This window comes from Astatotilapia calliptera, chromosome 2, assembly GCF_964374335.1.
Source record: "Astatotilapia calliptera chromosome 2, fAstCal68.1, whole genome shotgun sequence".
Taxonomy (NCBI): domain Eukaryota; kingdom Metazoa; phylum Chordata; class Actinopteri; order Cichliformes; family Cichlidae; genus Astatotilapia; species Astatotilapia calliptera.
This window is the reverse complement of record NC_137423.1, coordinates 15,309,871-15,330,389: the sequence shown is the minus strand read 5'-3', so window position 1 is coordinate 15,330,389 and position 20,519 is coordinate 15,309,871. Positions and strand designations below refer to the sequence as shown.

The window sequence follows — 20,519 nt, the reverse complement described above, 5'->3', positions numbered from 1 at the left end:
CTGAATCCCCTATTAGTTATGCAACAATAGGCCAAGACTGTTGGAGGCCTCCCATGATGCACTGAGGGTTTCTTTATCACTCTCCTCTATTCATTCATGTTTCATTTCATGTGTTTATACAACACTCTGCATTTAATTATTTTTAAGCTTTGGCTCTCTTCCACAGTCTTTTGTCCTGTCACCCTTCCCTCACCACTAATCAGCGGTGGCAGATGGCTGAGTCTGGTTCTGCTGGAGTTCCTATTAAATCTTCCTATTAAATGGGAGTTTTTCATTCCCACTTTCCGATACGGGGCCCACACAGAGGTCACCCGATTGTTGGGGTTTTCTCTGAATTATTCTAGTGCATTTACTTTACTGAAACAAAGTGCCTTGAGGCGAGTGTTGTGATTTGGTGCTATATAAATAAAATTAATTTAATTGACTTGAAAATATTGCTCCCACTATTTCCACCAGCTAATCACTGGCAGTGTCATTCTGCATTGTACAACAAACAGTGGATTTATGAGAAGCTGTTTTGGCTAAGAATACCTGGGTACTGCACAAAATGAGCTCGTAAAATTGGATGTAAGCACTTCGGGAGCAGGTAATGTAACTACAATAAGAGATTACAATATACTAAAACCTTCTGCTCTGAGCTGCAGAGATGAGTGGGAGCTTTGTCTTTGGTAATATAAAATAAGTCATGTTACATCTGGCTTAAATTGCTGAAACACAGTTTTAATCTTTCTCAGACAGTGCAATCATTTTCAAGATTTTTTTATAACAATAATATATATATATATATATATATATATATATATATATATATATATATATATATATATATTTAATAATATATAATAAAAGCTACTGGTTTTCACTTCTTGGGCATGAACTAGAAAAGTAAGACAACCAACAGAAAACTCTATTTTAAGGAGACCTGTTGTCTCAGAGAAAATAAATCTTAACCAATAAAGGCTGAATTGTGTCTTTTCTTCCCTGCTGAATTTGATAGCATGAAAAAAAAACTTGCCACAGAGAATAATTGGGGCAGGGGATTGCTAAAAAAGTGGAAGAGTAATGGAAAAATCAAATGATTAAAGCAACATAAAGTCTGAGTATTGCCTATTTCTTGAACCATGCTCGATTTAACAAACAACAAATACAGATGACAACAACCAAAATACCATGGGTCCATTTTTGTTTGTTTTTTCAGAATGGATACACAGTTTCTTATCACTATAGCATACATATATATTTACACACAGTGAAGGTTTTAAAAACGTCAAACACTGTGATGTGTAAGATGGTAGTCATTGGCTGTCATTAGGTAGTCATAGATTATTACAGTCTTTATGTGTCATATAGATGAGACACTGCTCTTATGGGGTGCGTACAGTGAAGGTGATGATGCATTTTGGTTATTGAGAGTAAATAGTAGCTTTAGGCCAGAACTGTTTTCTTTTCTTTTTTTTTCTAAATATATTTCTAGAAAGTAACGTGGCATCTGGCAGAAGATGAAATGCTGATTGCCTATGGGGAACACAGAGAAATAAAATAAAGCAAGAAAGTGGGGCAGGAGATTGAAAAAGAAAACATTGCATTAATCAGCTGGCTGTGGTTTTGGACCAGCAAGCTACGGACGACAATGGGACTTTGAATTAGTTGTGGAAGTCAGCTCATTCCAGCTGCCCTACTTTTCACAGAAAGCCCTAAAAAACTGTGCAAGCTCATATCAAACACATATCCCAACTGTTCATAATAAAGGTACTGGATATTGCTTTTCATTTTCAGGGCAAATACAGTTAACTACAATTGATCTCTGAGTGTGTACTGAGGGATGCTCTTTATTACTTCTACTTCTAAAAAAATGATTATTTGCAATCATAACCATGCAGCAATAACTTTCAGTTAATGTAACTGAAACCAAAGCCTTATTTATTGAAACAATTGATAATTAGGGAAGATATGCTTGGTATAAACTAGATTTACACCAGTCAAGTAAATTTGACCGAGATTCTATTAAATTGTGTACTTTATTTTAAGTTTCCATTCAATATAGCAGTTTACTCTGTTCGTATGTAACAAATTGACATGAAAATATACACAGAATCAAATTACTTAAACTCAGCATTTTGGATATAAAGATGTTTTTAGTGTAGTTTGATAGTTTCCTTCCAAAAACAAATGAAATACACGAAACACAAGCTTGACAGTGGTGTTTGAGCTATTTCTTTGTGACATATCTTGTTTTCTAATATATTATTACTACTAAATTGATGTTATCATTCATTCTGCTTTTCATTGTGTAACAGTGATGATTTAGCTCATGTGCAAAGTGGTGGATTTGATCATATCTTTTTGAATGATGTTTGATAAATTTAAAACCACAGCAACTGGTGTAAAGTAAAAATTAAACGGGGAAAAGTGAAATGACAAGATTGACGTTTTAAGAGCAAGAATTTGAAAAGCGTTTCTGTCTGTCCCTTTGTTGAACTCAGTAGTAAGCTCATTATAACTCTAGAGCAAACACCTCTAGCTTGAGGTCAAGAATGGAAGCACCAAGCAAGTGATTCCAGCTTTGCCCCCTCCCCTAGTCATTTTTTGGCTTTTGTAGAGTCTGTTTAACTATTAGCAGATGAAATGCAAATTATGTTTTTATGCTTAACATGTGACTGATCATTTATGAGTGAACGAATGAGTTTAAAGAGTCTGTATAGTTTCTGATGTCATGGTTTTCATTCATTTCTCATTAGAAAAAATATCTGCCACAATCTTTGGAACCCACCACAATACTCTGCACTCGTTCAAAAATGACAGTGTGAACAGGCAATACGGCACATTTAATTTCAAATCGATGTGTAGTTAAATTGAACTGCCACACAATGATTTGCACACTTAATATTCACAGTAGTGGATTAACACTGACTGGAAAATAAACAGCAAATTAAAAGTGTGGTTCCTAATGTAATTTCTTTACCAGCATGCAGTGGGTGGAAAGAGAAAAAAGGTTCCTTGGAAAGGTTGCATGTGTATTCATATTGGTTTGTTTATTAGGAATTGCAACTGTGAGACTTCTGGAGAAGACTGGACCGGAGTCTGTACCTCATTATACCATTAAATAAGCACGAAAGGTGCTGATTTCCCCCGTTCCTGAAGTCTGACCCAGCTCCATAATATATTCTTCTCATTTATAATATATTCATTTATTTCACATCCACCACAATGTGCAGTGGTTAGACTTTTGCCACACCCACTCACAATGCTTGAATTTTCACTTGCACCCAGTTTTAGTATATGTCCTTTAGAATGCACATTAAACAAATCTGTAGAACTTTATTAATTTGTGTAATATCACTAAAATTAGAAACATCCTGTCTCAGAGTGGTGTTGAAGAGCTAGCTCATACATTTACTATTTTAAGGCTGAACTGTTGAAGTAATTATTTATTATATTATTATTATTACACTGAAAAAAAGGGATTGGCCATCTCTTGGATTTATGTGAGCATATTGCGTGTATTCAACACAATTGTCTCATGCTTTAAAGTGAAGTGTAACTATATAGTGTAGAAACTACATGATATGCAGAGGGTATATTAAATTGTTCATATCATGTTGTGAAGTAAGTCAATAATATAGCAATGTTAAATCTTGCAACGCTGCATGTGATTTCATCTCGACGGCTTTGGATCGTGGTTTGAGGAAGGCATCCATCTCAGTCAAGTCAAGCAACAGAAATTGGGTGGTTGTTACATTAAAAAAGTCTAACTTGTAATTTGAACAAAATAATTTCATGTTTCTATGGTGAACATAATTAAATCATGTAGGATTTGTATGAAATTCAACAACTTAATTTATTCTTGTTGAGATGACATGATACAATCTAGTAAGAGTGGTTAGTTGCTGGACTCATTAAATTCACAAGATCACATGAGATTTCAAACTTCAGGAAAATCACTGGAGAGGAAGAGAACTACACACACCACGTGTATGCTATTGCTAATTATCGTGGTTTATCATAACTTTCCTACTGAATGATTAAAATATTCCAGGAGTTCAACTTACTTCATCTAAACATGTTTCAATCATGTTTAATCAACACAAAATGCACAGGTTTATTGAATATGAATAAGTTGTGTTGATCTAACTAAGTTGTTTAAGTTTCTGCCAAAGCAAAACAATTGTGCGCAACCAATGTCCACTATTGAATTAAGTAAATCCAACATGGTCTTTTTTTTAGTGTAGTTCCTTGAAAAGCCTTCAGTTATGCTTCAGCGAGAACACTGACAGAGACTAGAAAGAGAGCTCTTTTTTCATACATATTAGCTTCTCTGGCACCCTGTTAAATCCAAAACGGAATTTAAAATATGACACTGATTATTAAATAGGCACTGATTATTCAACATTTTGGATGTGAGGTGCAGGATTTTGGGAATGGATGGCAGAGCCTTCAGCTTGCAGGTCTTTCTACTATAGAACCTGCTCCCATTTTGGATATCAGAGACAGACAATTCATTGATTTAGCTTTATAATTATTGTTGGTGACCTTGGACCATCCTTTAGTTATGCTACTATCTATTACTTACTAACTACTGTATTTAATTAATAGTAATTATTAAAAACTGATTCTTCCACAGATGCTGTTTTTGTCCTGCCTCTCTCTGCTCTCTTCTTCTCCCCCTCAACCCTAACTTGAACATTTTTCTCCTACTGTTGCCAAGTGATAAATGGTAAATGGCCTGTATTTATATAGCGCTTTACTAGTCCCTACGGACCCCAAAGCGCTTTACATATCCACACTGAAAAAAATATGTTGTTGGATTTACTTAATTCAATGGTGGACATTTGTTGCACACAGATGTTTTGCTTTGGCAGCAACTTAAACAATTGAGTTAAATTAACACAATTTATTCATGTTCAATAAACCTGTGCAATTTGTGTTGATAAAATGTGACTTAAACATGTTTTGATGAAGTAATTTGAGCTCTTGAAATATTTTAATCCTTCACAATTTTCTCACTTTATCCCAACACCATTCAATAACTTTTACCCAATACTACTTGGTCCCTTAAATACTACATGTTATCTTCAAATTACATTTTGCTATTATATTCTAGTATCAAATACACAATTTTCAAATGGAGGCCTTATAACAGATTATATTGTTCTCTTCCAAGATGGTTGCTGGCATCCACCAGTAACCTTTCAAAACAAAATGTCTAATTTCACTGCATTGACAGTAGGTAAAGAATTAAACTGACATTACTCCACTACTGAATCTATATAAACCAACAGTTAAATAATGTCAGTTCTTCCGTGTTCTCTGGAATCAATCACAGCAAAGAAATTAGACTCTTTCTTTTGAAAAATGTTGGGAAAGAACAATACAAAACATTCTATTTAAGGCCTCTGACGTCAAGATTCAGTTAAACAACAATTATAACTAAACAATTTGAGGTAATGTTAGTTTCCATTAACATTAAATTAGGTTACTGAATTGGCAAACACCTTCCTATTAACATTACCCATTTTACCCCAATAACTAAAGAAATTAGCACTTGCAGGTCAAAACCTTTATTCAAGAGATGCAAAAATAACATTGATACAGTGACTGTCAAAAATTACGGCACTGATCATACTGTGACATCTTGGTTCAAAACAGCAAGCTTAGAAATATTCAACGTTCCTTACTTCAACTGAATGAAACTGAAAATACCATTTCACACGGCCCATATGGGATATTTAGACTGCATAACTGTTCACGCTACATCTCTTCACTAGTAAAAGAAAGAAAAAATACAAAGAGAAATTTAAAAATGCTGCCAAACAGACAGAGAACTTGTACAGAGCAAAAGGAAAAACAAACAACAACAACAACAAAAAAACGGCTCGTCCTCATGGCAGTTGCAGTGTATATAAAAATGAACTCTGCGATCTGTTCCTGGAATTGAGCTTCAAAAATGCAGCAGAACAAGTGTGAGATTTAAATGTCTTCTCACCTAGAGCTGGTCACCTCACATGCATAACAGTGAGCTTCGTTGCAGGAGCAGTTTTGTCTTAGTTGTGAGCTTTTCTTGAGAGCTGAGTTGCTTCCAACTCCATTACCACCCTTTGAATCACCTCAAAAGTGTAGCAGAGTTGTGATGGGTAACTCATGTTGAAGGAATAAAAAAGGTCCAAACAGCATGGCTACTGCAAAGGTCACGTTATCCAGATCTTGAAGAACTACTATACCCTCGATGATGATGCCAACGTCAGAAAAGTCATTGCCTGGTGCATCCTCTGGAGACAGATGTTCATTGTGGTTTTCTCAATCTGTGCAGTGGCCTCAGTCAAGTCCTGGTTAAACACAAAACATTTCTTTAAGATTCCCTTTTAAACTCATCTCTTTTGAATCTACCAGTTCTAATGTTAGAGTAATTTAAACCAATGCAAGCAACATAGTAAATAGCTATAGCCAAAGAGTGGCCTGCCATGCTGCCATTCATGGTCTAACAGAGTTTCTAAGAGAGGGTGAAAAACATAATTTCAAATGCTTTACATTAGTTTTTCTTAGAAAGACACTGGCCCATCAGAAATCCAGGTTTTGTCACTCAGAAGATGTTAGAATTTAGACTTTCAGCCCCACAATTTGGTTAGCTGTTGGTCTTTTTTTTTTTTTCAAACAAAAGCTAATGTAAATATTGGTGGGATTTTCCTTTGTTCACTAGAATGACAAATTTAAAGTTTTTTCACACTGATGTGACCCCTAATACAGGGGTGGGGCCTCAAGGGCCGGCGGCTGAGTTCACTACCAGGCCTCATGTGAACTTCAAATTATTAAAGAGGACTACTGGTCCTAACTGGTCCAATGAGGATCAAGTGGATAACTAAATGCATTTTTAAATGTTGCAAAGCCACAATCTACTCATAAAACACCATGAACTCCTGCACCAAGATGTTGCAATTGTCTTTCACACAGATGCGGAGCACTTTGATGAGACTCCCTTTGAGCATTAATGTCATCCTAAAGTATTATAACAAAGAAAACAGAGATTTGTGAACTTTTCAGTAGCACAGAAGAAAATGATCCCAGACCAAAACTTAAACCAGTCAACATGCAACACCAGCATCTACAAAGCAATATCAAAAGTTCCTGTTTGACATCAACTTTATGGATATATAGTTTCCAGAACATTTATTTTTTTAAAAAGATCAATTTTTCTCAGTGGGCCAGTAAATGCATGACGAAAATTATGGCATCCTTTCGGTGGAATCAGTACTCACAGGTAATAGTTGACTGTTTCAATGGATGCAGCATAAAAATCTTTTACTGACCTAATGCAATACATATACACTTTGTAGTTAAAGAATTTTAAAGTTCTTACTGTCATCATGGCAGCTACATCCTTTAGCTTTGTGCCCTGTTCCCCTGATCACTTTGCAAACACTTTCAGCAGACTGTGAGAGAGAAACTCAGCTCCGTCAGAAACCTTGACTGTAAAGGCATGGTTGGGATGCACTGGAATGCTGCATTTCATCTGAAATGACATAAAATTATTTTGAAATAACAGCAGGCACTGTGCTTGGTTAATAATCAGTAATGTTTTGTTGAATAAAAACTGTGTTTCCAGATCTTATGGGATTAAAAAAATGTTTATTTCTGATTTGCAACCCAAGAACCCACAAGTTACAACCTCATTTTAGTTCAAGTGTGCATTAATGTGAGTCCAGTAATCACCTTTCTGACAATACATACAGGTATAAGTTAAACCTATGGCAGATTTTGGATTTCTCAGTTGTATTAATAGGGTGGTCTATTTGAGTATGCATGCACCTAATAATTATAAAAAACCTATTATAATTAAGTTACAGAAACCTTAAGCGAAAATAGAATATACTTTCTTACCATAACACCTTGAACCCACAATCCATCAGCTGACTCCTGGTGAAATGCAGAATAGATGTGGTCTCTCAATGTGCATCAACAAAAACAAACAAACAAAAACAAAAGGACAGCAGGTGAGGGCAGGAGGGGTAGGGATGTAAGCTAGCATAATGCCGCTGATGATATTAGCTAAAGCTGTTCAATGTCCAAAATCTCACTAACACCACGGTGCAGTAAATACACAATGTAACTGAAGAGTCAGTTGACAAATCTATTCACACAGAAAACCAAATTATGTTATGAGTGCCTCGTAATTAGGTTTAATGTGATATTACGGCTCTTGTGCCAAAGATAAATTCAAATGAAAAAGCGCCAATTCTTTGATAACAGATAAAACAGCAAATAAGCTAACGGCTCTTTTTTAGCATGTTACATGGCGGCACTTTAGACGTTTAACTACATTTGGCTGAAATATGGTAAATATTAATTCAAAAAATCAAGACATACCAAAAAACGTAGAGTTGGCTGCTCGACTTGACTGAGATGGATGCATTTTTTAAACCACGATCCAAAGCCCGCGAGATGAAATCACGCGTGGTTTCACGAGATTTAACGTTGCTATCTTATTGACTTACTTCACCTGAACATGATATAAACAATTTAATACACCCTTTCTGCATATCATGTAGTTTTTACACTATATAGTTACATTTATCTTTAAAACATGAGGCAATTGTGTTAAATACATGCAAGATGCTTACATAAATCCAAGAGATGGCCAGTCCCTTTTTTTCAGTGCAGTCATCCACCCATTCACACACTGCTCATGTCACAGGGTGGAAAGGGACAAGTTATCTAAGTTTTTCTACTATGCATGTTTTGCTGTGTTTTACCTTTTTAATATTTTAATATTGTACACTGGTTTATTTTTATGAGTTGATTTTTATTGTGTTATCCCTTGGCCAAGGTTATTTTAATTCATTTTACATTTTTAACTATTTAAATATAATAAATTATATTTTTAATCTTACAGTTTAAATTGTGTGCTTTCCCTTGGCGGCTCCACTGCTCTGCCCGTTTTGAGGAAGGTTTCCTTCCTTTTAAAAACACAAAACATCTTGGAAATAAAATCAGCCTTTCCGCTCCGTTACATAATTGGCGTTGTCGACAGAATACGGAGCCAGAGCAGTTGGGTTAGTCAGGGGAAATGCAAATATATGATGTATGTGTATATTAGTGCCCCAATAATGTGTGTTTTAGGTCGTATGTCCCCTGAGCAAATGAGTATGGACAGTGTGCACAAGTATAAGTGTTAGCCACACCAAGAATGAATGAAGAACGTCCAACCGAGGTTGTCATGGGAGGTCAGCTGCAGGTTTGCGGGAGGTGGGGCAGCAGTGCTTGGGATTAAGCACGAGATCCAGGTTAGGCCTGGAAGTATCCCCACGGTAGCAGCCGGGTGCAGTGTAGGACCTTATGGCTTCCAGGTAGCTATGCTACGAGGACGTGAGAGTGATTGCTCGTTGTGGCCTTGGACTGAATGGTGCACTTTGTTATATTTTTGCTTGGGGGTAGAAGACGTGAACCGGACTCCAAGAAAGCTTCATGACTGGAAGCTGGGTTTTTAGCAGGGACTGCTAATCTTTCAGTGTGGGGGGATGTCACAGGGTGGAAAGGGACAAGTTATCTAAGTTTTTCTACTATGCATGTTTTGCTGTGTTTTACCTTTTTAATATTTTAATATTGTACACTGGTTTATTTTTATGAGTTGATTTAAATTGTGTGCTTTCCCTTGGCGGCTCCACTGCTCTGCCCGTTTTTAGGAAGGTTTCCTTCCTTTTAAAAACACAAAACATCTTGGAAATAAAGTCGGCCTTTCCGCTCCGTTTACACTCATAGGGAGTGTGTGAAACCCCAGCAGTTTCTTTCTAATTTTGTAGGGTCTTTACATTACAATATAAAGTACCTTGAGGTTACCATTATTGTAAAAATTACACAGTGCACGTATAATTGAATTATTTGCTAAACGTAAACTGAATCCACAAAAACACATTATGCATGCACAACAATCAAGGAACAAACACAACTACAATAATTATCCTCCTAAGACCCGAACTCTTTCATGACATGCTTTTTTAATTTCTTTTTGCTATTTGGGCTGATTGGGGCCTGATGAATGCAAAAACAAAGAATGATCTTTTTACCTGATGTAGAAAAATGATGGCCACATATTAGGACATTCGTTTTAAATTTCGATAGACCACTATAAAGTCACAAGTAAGTAATGATGTGCAAAACTCTTTATTTTTTGTCTGAACACAGCAGCAATTTTCCTGAGTACAAAAAGAAAATTAGAAACAACAGTTGTTCCCCTTTGTGCAATATGGCTCATTTGAAGTTACAGGAAGACAGATGTCTGTAACAAAGTACAAAAAGTAATAGAATTCTGAACATTGGATGTAGCAGGAAACCTAACACTTCAAAACTGCTACTTCAAATTTTTTCCCCATGTTTACACCTATGTGTGAAAGGCTGTGTAACAGTTGCCATCTGCCTGTAAGCAGAGGAACACCTTGCATGTAACACACTGTACTCGAGTTCTCCCTGAGCAGCCTTTTGCTCTGCAGCGTGCTGCATTCTTCAATTTTGCCACCTCTGGCAGATGTGCATTAGCCTTCCTGCGGAATGAGACATGGGGCACTGCCTTCACTGGACACCTTTTCCCTTGGAGGTGAGCTTCCCTCCCTCCAGGACATCTACAGGAAGCGGTGCCTGAGGAAAGCGGGGAAGATCATCAAGGACTCCAGTCACCCCAGCCATAAACTGTTCAGACTACTTGCATCAGGAAGGAGGTTCTGCAGCATCCGGTCCCGAACCAGCAGACTGAGAGACAGCTTCTTCCACCAGGCCATCAGACTGCTGAACACGTCATAGACACCTCAGCTTCACTACTGGAACTTCAACATTATGCACTACATACTGTACATTAATGCCACTGTTTTGCACGTCTCAACCAACTCTGTATATTTTTTATATTTTTTATTTTATTGTTTACTCTATTTAATTTGTAAAATATGTGTATAAACACACACACACACACACACACACACACACACACACACACACACACACACACACACACACACACACACACACACACACACACACGTAGAAAAACATATTTAGTATACACATCCAGTAATGAATATACTATTATATATGTGAAGCTCGCACACAAGAATTTCACTCACATGTACTGTACCAGTGTAACTGCACATGTGATGTGACAATAAAAGTGATTTGATTTGATTTGACCTTGGATGGACATGAAGAACCAATCACAGTAAACCTTTGTATTAGGATGCAGCGTTTGAGACAGACGAGACTGACCAAGCCTCCCAAACCCAGATCCCCTGGTTCTTCAACCTGCTCAAGGAGTGCAGGAATTTTTAATATTGTACATTTATTATTATGCAGCGTACTGCTCATAGCTCAGATGTGTTTACATTACATTGTTTTTGTTTTCAAATTTGTCAAACTGAGCACTTGGTGCAGCAGTTGAGCACACTGTTACTTTCTATTATCTCAACAACTTTAATGTCCCATGAGTTCAAATGACTGCTCCCTTGTTCCGACCAGAAGCTTCTGTTTTTTTTGTCTATCACCTCTGTAAGGACAATAATTAGGAACACAACTGACTTTTTAATTGCCATATTCAGTGACATTTGGTGTCTCACATCAACAGATTTTAATGCCTTTTCATGCTCTTTCAACACTGTTAATTACCTGACACCAAATAAAGAGAAAGACTATACTTGGTATGGCATAATCAGTCTTTCAGTCCATAACACCTAGGATAGGAGTTTTTTTTCTTCTTTTTGTCCCCATGCATTCAAAATGAATCCTTGCATCCTTGTGATCACCTCAGGTACACAAAATAAAATAAAAAACTATCATCTAATAATGCAGTCCCGTTCTTAAAAGGATTTATTCATCATATAATGAATTCTGAGATGTCTGGGCTTAAATGAAAAAAAAAATGTGATCACTTTTACCTAAAACTGCCAATTATGTCATTTTGGCGTCATAGAAATCAATGCAAAGTCAGTCTGGTTGCCTAGAAACACGTGTTCTTCTAAACACTTATTGTTTAGGCTGCTACTACATTAGCCAGAACTAACTAGATGTGACTGACAGATAAATATAAATTATATGTGACCAATAAAGATGATTGCATGGTTCATGGGTTGCAGATATAAGAAGGTGGGGCAGAGTGTGTGATTGGACAATAGAACCTGATGAAGGTCAAAGGTTGTCACTTGTATGTCAAACTAAAAACTTGGAATAATCTGGAATACTTTCACACTGTTTTTTGCCAATAGTGTGTTGTTTATATCAAGTAATATACAACGCATAAAGTCATTCATACCAGAGTAGCCAGAGAGGATAATATATACTTAAATATATAACAGTGGAGTTCTGAAGATTTCCCTGGTGGTGAAGATCATGAGTCATTCTCGATCCCTGCAATGAGCTCCGGTCTTCCTGATGTTTCTGAAATGATGCCTCTCTCTGTGGGTCAGCAGAACATCTGGCCCAGGACAGCTGCGGTAAAAGAAAGGGAGAAAGTTTCTCCAAACCTCTGGACCCAGGAAACTCAGCTTGGCCCTGATGGTCTCACTCACTATAGTTTCTCCCCAGGGTGGATGTAGCTGTTAATAATAATGTGGACTCTAATATTAAATGAAAAAAAAAATTACACTTCTGTGAAACCTGCTGCTGATGTTTTTATTTAAAGTTTCCATGTTAGCAGGCTGTGGAGTGCTCTGTGAGTGTAATGGTTCTAAAACTGTTTAAATATTCAGTTTTATATCATCCTCAGTCTTATGTTAAAATCTCAAAGGACAGCATTATATTTTTGATATTAACAGTCACTCTGGGCCTCTATGGGGTGTGCAGCTGATCTCATCTCGGTCTAAAATGGATAACAAAAACGAAGTAATGCCGAATCATTTAAATATACAGAATATTAAAGTAACAGGTGTCTAGCATGATCAACTAGCTAGCAACAAGCCTCTAACACAGTGCATATGCTAACAGCTAATCAAGCAAAGAAAAAAAAATAACAACAGAAGGATTTTAGATGTTGTAGAACTATAAAATGATAAGCTGTGTGTCTTTTTTCATTTCATTTCATATTCACCTTAATTTAACGAGTCGTCAGTTGCAGTAAACCCATCAGTAGATAAACTTTAACAGCCTAGCTACATGAAAAGTGCAGGGGGGATTGTTCAGGGTCAACCCCGGGCGGGGCAGACGCTCCACCTACTGATGATGACGATGATCCCCTTAAACCAGGGGTGGCCAACCCGCGGCTCTCGAGCCGCATGCGGCTCTTTGCCTGGTTTCATGCGGCTCTTACGTTCATATCAAAGTTTGTGTTTTGGGGGGTTTTTTGTGTTGTTGTTTTAAAATGTGCACGTTCGCTTCGCTTGAGTTCAATACGGTATTTTCATCAAATGGCCATGTGTGTGAGATGAAAATACCGCAAAGTTTCCCAGTAGGAGCAAGTTTGCCCTTAAAATGGCAAGGAAAAGATACACAGCAAAAAGAAAATATGAAGATGAACACAGGACGTTTTTAACAGAGAGGGAGAGTTTATATTTTTTTGTTGAATGCAATGGCAAGCCATTCTGCCTTATATGTCAGACGTCATTAGCGCATTTCAAAGCTTCAAATCTTCAGCGCCACTTCAGCTCACTCCATGCTAACATCGACCAGAACCATCGACCCAAAAGGAATTGAACTTCGCAAGCACGAGTTGGCCACTTTGAAACATACAGTTTTTCTAAAAATTTACGAAGCGGTCAGAGACCATAACGCTCACATCCTATCAGCTAGCTTGGAACATTGCACGGGCTAAAAAGCCATACGATGAAGGGGAGTTCGTTAAAAAATGCCTCAGTGACGTTGTTGAAATCTTGTCTCCTGAAAACGACAAATTAAAACGCATGGTATCAGACGTCCAACTGTCCCGCCACACTGTTGAACACAGAATATCGGACATTAACACGGCTATTGAAACACAGTTGCACTCTGACCTTCAAGCATGTGAGTATTTTAGTGTCGCATTGGATGAGAGTTGTGATATACAAGACAAGCCTCAGTTGGCAATATTTGCACAGTCTGTGTCAAACGATTGTGTGATCAAAGAACTCCTGGATATTGTGCCATTAAAAGACAGAACCCGTGGCACAGATGTGAAAGAAACCATGATGGCTGCATTAGAAAAAGCAAATCTGCCCATAACGAAATGAACTGCAATAGCCACGGATGGAGCACCAGCCATGATGGGATCTGTGAACGGGCTTGTGGGGCTGTGCAAAGCTGACCGAACTATTCCTGACTTTTGGAATTTCCACTGCATCATCCACATGGAGCAACTCGTGTCTAAATCATTGAATTTAGATAACGTCATGAAGCCTGTGATGGAAAACGTCAACTATATCCGCACACATGTGCTTAACCACAGTCAATTCAAGAATCTCATTGCTGAGCTGGACCAAGGGCTTCCAGGTGACCTGCCGCTGCACTGTGAGGTGGCTGTCAAAAGGCCAGGTACTCTCTCGCTTCTTTGAGCTTTTGGATGCCGTGAAACTGTTTATGGAAGAGAAGGACAAGGACTATCCCGAGCTCTCGGACCTCAAGTGGATTATGGATCTGGCCTTTTTGGTCGACATGCTGTGTCACTTGGACAGACTGAACCTGACCCTGCAGGGTAAGTTAAAAATGCTGCCTGACCTGGTGCAAAGTGTGTTTGCGTTTGTCAACAAACTGAAGGTGTTCAAGACACATATTCAAAAGGGAGATTTAACGCATTTTCCCACTCTGCTAAAAGCCAAGCGGGCAAGTCACCAGCGCTGCCCTGAGTAAGCAAAGAGCCAGATATGCAACGCTGATTGAAAACTTGCACGAAAGCTTTGTGACCCGGTTCCATGATCTACAATTGAAAAGGCCACAGATTACGTTCCTCGTCGACCCATTGAATGCAGAGACCGGCTGTTTGAAAGTCTCGCTAGTCACAGATGAAGCTGCGGCTGAGTTGGAGATGATCGGTCTTTGTGAGGAGGACCAATTGAAACCTGCTTTAAGGGAAGGGACCATTGAGTTCTGGAAAAGTATGCCAATGGAGAAATACCCCAATGTCAAACGGGCTGCGCTTAAGATACTGTCAATGTTTGGGTCAACATACGTCTGCGGGTCTGTGTTTTCTACCCTAAAAAATGTGAAATCAAAGCATCGATCTGTTCTGACTGACACTCATGTGAAAGAATTGCTTCGAGTGGCAACAACGGAATACAAGCCAGATTTGAAGAGGATTGTTCAAGGCAAGGAATGCCAGAAGTCCCATTAAACAACATGCATTGTAAAAGTAAATGCTATTGTAGATTATTATATTTTTGTTTATGGACTTGGTTGAACTGAGAGTTTGTGTGTGTGAGACAGTGCGCACAATTGTTGAAAATGACTGGCCTGTGGTTTTAGTACTGTAGGAGTCATTATCATGTTGGTGTGTGACATTTACAATAAATCTGGCTGAGCAGAATGTGTGTATTTTGTGTGTGTGTGTGTGTGTGTGTGTGTGTGTGTGTGTGTGTGTGTGTGTGTGTGTGTGTGTGAGAGAGAGAGAGAGAGAGAGAGAGAGAGAGAGAGAGAGGGAGGAAAGGATGGGTGATGTTCATGTGTGCCCATGCGTATGATGTGGCTCTTTGCGGTAACACAGTAAAAAAAAAAGTGGCTCTTGGTCTCTGACTGGTTGGCCACCCCTGCCTTAAACTAATCTTTAGTTTTAGTGTCCTTATTTTCCTGTGAGGTATTTTTTCTGTTATTGGTTAGCTAACATAAAATAATTTAATTCTATGACCTCAGTCATAGTTTTTTGTGTTTTGTGGACTTGGAGAAGGCATTCGACCGTGTCCCTCGGGGTGTCCTGTGGGAGGTGTTGCGGGAGTATGGGGTGTCTGGCCCATTGCTACGGGCCATTCGATCCCTATACAACCGTTGCAAGAGCTTGGTTCGCATTGCCGGCAATAAGTCGGACTCGTTCCCGGTGGGTGATGGGCTCCGCCAGGGCTGCCCTTTGTCTCCGGTTCTGTTCATAATTTTTATGGACAGGATTTCTAGGCGCAGCCAAGTGGCGGAGGGCTTTCGCTTTGGTGGCCTCAGAATCTCATCTCTGATTTTTGCAGATGATGTGGTTCTGTTGGCTTCATCGGGTGAGGGCCTCCAGCTCGCACTGGAACGGTTCGCAGCCGAGTGTGAAGCAGCGGGAATGAGGATCAGCACCTCCAAATCTGAGGCCATGGTTCTCAGCCAGAAAAGGGTGGAGTGCCCACTCCGGGTCGGGGATGAGTTCCTGCCCCAAGTGGAGGAGTTCAAGTATCTCGGGGTCTTGTTCGCAAGTGATGGGAGAAGGGAGCCGGAGATCGACAGACGGATTGGGGCTGCAGCTGCAGTAATGCAGACGCTGCACCGGTCCGTCGTGGTGAAGAGGGAGCTGAGTGTAAAAGCGAAGTTCTCAATTTACCGGTCGATCTACGTCCCTACCCTCACCTATGGCCACGAGCTGTGGGTAGTGACCGAAAGAACGAGATCGCGGATACAAGCGGCAGAAATGAGCTTCCTCCGAAGGGTGGCTGGCCTCTCCCTTAGAGATAGGTGAGAAGTTCGGCCATCCGGGAGGGGCTCAGAGTAGAGCAGCTGCTGCTCCACATCGAAAGGAGCCAGCTGAGGTGGTTCGGGCATCTGACAAGGATGCCCCCTGGGCGCCTCCTGGGTGAGGTGTTCCAGGCATGTCCCACCGGGAGGAGGCCCCGGGGCAGACCCAGGACACGCTGGAGAGATTATATCTCTCGGCTGGCCTGGGAACGCCTTGGTATTCCCCCGGATAAGCTGGAGGAGGTGGCTGGGGAGAGGGAGGTCTGGGCCTCTTTGCTTAGGCTGCTGCCCCCGCGACCCGGCCCCGGATAAAGCGGATGAATATGGATGGATGGATGGACCTCAGTCAGCCAACCAGCCTGGTGATGTAACCTTCTGTACTGTACATAATGTTCTTCTTCTAAAATAATTGAATTATTATTTTAATTATTGTGCTGTTTTTTATTAGTAAATTCTGAAATATATGTTACTAATGCAATCTGTGTCCCCTTACATCTGGCGTAAAAATGACAGTGTTTCATAAAAAGAACATCATAGTTAAACACTGTGACGGTAGTGTGATTGTCTGGGGCTTATTATGTAGCAAGACAATGAAAAACAGCAGCAGTTTCACCTCTTAATGGTTAGAACAAACACCAAAATTAAGGTTTTGGAGAGGTTCAGAGAAGTTTGGACTTTTTACAGTTACAATGAGTACAATTGCAGATACTCCCTGAACACCATTATTGAATTAAGACATAGTCTGAATAACCGCCTGTCCTTTATTCACCCAAATCCTGTTGTAAATAATCCTGTTATTGTAGGCTCTACCTTACAATGTAAAGCACCTTGAGGAGACTGTTGTTGTGATTTGGCGCTCTATAAATTGAATTGAACTGAACTGAAGTGAATAAGTCTTCCAAATTTGTTTGTCGGTGATCTGAGTCTACTCTTTCATAGTTTTACAAACGACTCCAAACTACTTAATCCCCCAAAACTTTGCAGAGACTTTGCAGACTTTTGCAATAATTTGCAATGATTAAAATAGTCACAGTTTGGCAAATAAGTCTACTCTGTTTTAGTAAAGTTATTAAAAGTGTTGACAGCTAACACTTAAACAGCAGTAACGTGAGTAGAGTGTTGTACAGCTTTTATCATGGTCTGCTAAACACACTTTATATTCTGTAACATAGCCTCACCTGCTTTATCCCTCATTTATCATTCTACAGTGTTCAACTTACACTGTCATTTATCATTCAGTGAGTGGAGAGGAAGAACTGTTAGTTCTCAGTCTTGTTCCATTACGGCAGAATGTGCTGAGTATAATTTAACATTAATGAGCCACATTGTGTGTGTGTGTGTGTGTGTGTGTGTGTGTGTGTGTGTGTGTGTGTGTGTGTGTGTGTGTGTGTGTGTGTGTGTGTGTGTGTGTGTGTGTAATCTTCTGCCCTCTCTTGTTCTTGTACACCATGTGACCCTGGTTTCCTGCGCAACTGTGTGCGTGCATGTGCATTCCTTACTGATTGTGTATTAACCAGCTAATAAAGGATTTGCGGTTCCAGATGGGAAGACACAGTTTGACTTCCTGATTCATGATCTGTCACATCCACTTTACCTTTCACCACCTCTCAGCTGACACGTGGGGCTCAGGCATGGCTTCAAGTGACCAACAGGCTTTAAAAGAATTTTAAGACTTCTCTTCCATTTCAGTGCCTAAACTTTTTAAGGTTAGGAAAGTCCTTTTTGCCTTTTCTTCTCATCATCAAGGATCACTTAGACCTCACAGCTTTAATGCCAACATAAGCTGCGTAAACGTTTCAAAAAATTATTGTTTAAAATATTTTCACTTTAAACATGAAAATATTTTTTTTAATACTGTATCTCTGTAGCCATGTTACTGAAATGGTTTAAAGCTCTGGATCATTGTGTGCCTGTGAGCACACATGCAAAGCAGTGCTGAATGTGAATCACTGTGAATAATGTTTAGGCACAGAACTGGATTGGAGCCAAAGACCATGCCAGGCAGGCACATGGCTAAGAGTGCTCGAGCGCCTGCTCCTCTGCCCCTTGACGTACAAAGTGCCCTTGTGTCAAGACTTTATGCATTAAGTAGGCTCATATAAAGTGGGACATTTAACAATTTAACAAAGACTTTAAGTAGAAATAACATCACTAGCATGGAGGTATACCAAAGTCAATTAGATTTATTTAATACAGTCAGAAATGTCCTTAAGTGTTTGAAAAATGACAGCCAAACTTTGCCTCTGTATACTACCACAGTGGATTTCAAAATGATTGATGTGCAGACTTTTAGTTTTAATTCAGAGGATTTAACTAAATTATTAAGTGTTTAGGAATAACTACTGTTCCTATATATAGTGAAAGTAGCACTGTGGCACAGTGTTTAACACTGGGTTGAAATCCACCATCTGGCCAGGGCCTTTCTGTGTGGAGTTTGCTTGTACTCCCCGTGTCTCCATGGGTTCTCTCTGGGTATTTCTCCCACAGTTCATGCACTTAGTGGGGTTAAGTTAATCGGTGATTCTAAAATTGTCAGTAAGTGTGAATGGTTGTCTGTCTCTCACTGTGTTAGCCCTGCAGCAAACTGGTAACCGCTCCCCCGCCTCTTGCTCTATGACAGTTTAGTGATTTTAAAATTGTATAGTTCTAACTACCTCTGGATCCAACTAGTTCTAGTTTAACTCTATAATCAGGAAGTGTGCAAAGACGACACTCTTAAAATGTAAGTAAATAAAGGTTAAGTGGATCTAATGTGAAGAATGACTTACATTATCACCACTTTTTGATTTTACTACTGAGACACATTTAATTGGGAACAACATTCCCCGAGAATTCCAGCTTCTGAGGTAACCTGAATATGACTGGGAAGAAGTAAAAACCAGGACCAGAACAGATTTTTTAAAATTGAATTCAAGTTGAATTTCCCAACATTAATCTTCCTGCTGCGTACCTATCAACATATAACCTTCAGTGTGTTTTTCTTTTATTGACTTTATTGTGAGCTGTAAGAACAAATTGTCACAGGGCATTATATTGAAAAAATTAAATATGTTGTATAGCTCTTTCCATGCCTTTTCATATGACATATTACTTAAAAAAGGTTTCTTGAATTGTCCATACTCCTCAGGAGTACTCAGGAGGAATACTTGGCTGGCTGGAGAATTGGCAGGCAGGTGGAGAGCAGGTAAGCTCTTCATTTTGCAGTGACTGAGCCAGCACACCAACAACAAAAAACTGCTCAGCTGTCTTACAACAGCAACACAAATGGTGATTGCCCTTTGATCTTCGCTGCCTTGAAGGAAAAGTAAAACAAACATGGATAACAATAAATAATGTACGTAGTGATTTTTTAAAGAACAACATGAAGACACCACCCTTTAACTTACACCAGCAATTTCTTTTAGCGCTATGCACCATGTCCAGACTGTGGTGTATTCCAAGCACCTGCCTGAAGAGGTGAAGAGGAAAATCATTCTGTTCTCTATCTTGCTACTTGCGCATTGTTATACATTTTATCTCAAAAGCATTTATTCATAACGGCTCTTATCTGCACATGAGCAGATCTCAATCAGCCTTCTCTCTTTAGAAAACGTATCCATGGTTAGATAAAAACCTCCTTCTCCATCATAGTACAGTTCCAGGATGTCTGCCACTTGTCTGTGGTTGCTAGATTAATGACCTCCTTGTTCTCATTTTCCACAGTGGTGGTAGGATGCAGGACCATGATATCTTTCCTTTGAAGGCTTTAGACATTTAAAGAAAAGTAAGCAAAAGTAGGTATTGCAGTTTATCATGTCTATTTTCATAATCTTTAGCAGGAGAACAGTTTTTTCATAACTATTTCTTGATAATAAAATCTCAAGCTTCAAATTTCATAACAGGCCTGGAGTTCCATATCCATTGGTAGTGTCCAGTGTGACAAATCTAAACGTCAGAGAAAAGTAAATGAA

General features: G+C 39.0%; 1 long non-coding RNA gene across 4 annotated transcripts; it reads right to left on the bottom strand.

Annotated features, from left to right (window-relative positions):
* Positions 1 to 5,542: 5,542 nt before the first annotated feature.
* Positions 5,543 to 8,658, bottom strand: LOC145430490 (uncharacterized). Of its 4 annotated transcripts, none has more exons than XR_013911063.1 (5): positions 8,613 to 8,658; positions 7,873 to 8,491; positions 7,352 to 7,504; positions 6,903 to 6,990; positions 5,543 to 6,323 (listed from the first exon to the last, which is right to left on the bottom strand). It is a non-coding gene; the product is annotated as an uncharacterized LOC145430490 (long non-coding RNA). The 4 variants fall into 4 exon arrangements; XR_013911066.1 differs by having other exon boundaries at positions 7,873 to 7,936; positions 8,359 to 8,653; XR_013911064.1 differs by having other exon boundaries at positions 7,873 to 7,908; positions 8,359 to 8,653.
* Between the last annotated feature and the right edge of the window lie 11,861 nt (positions 8,659 to 20,519).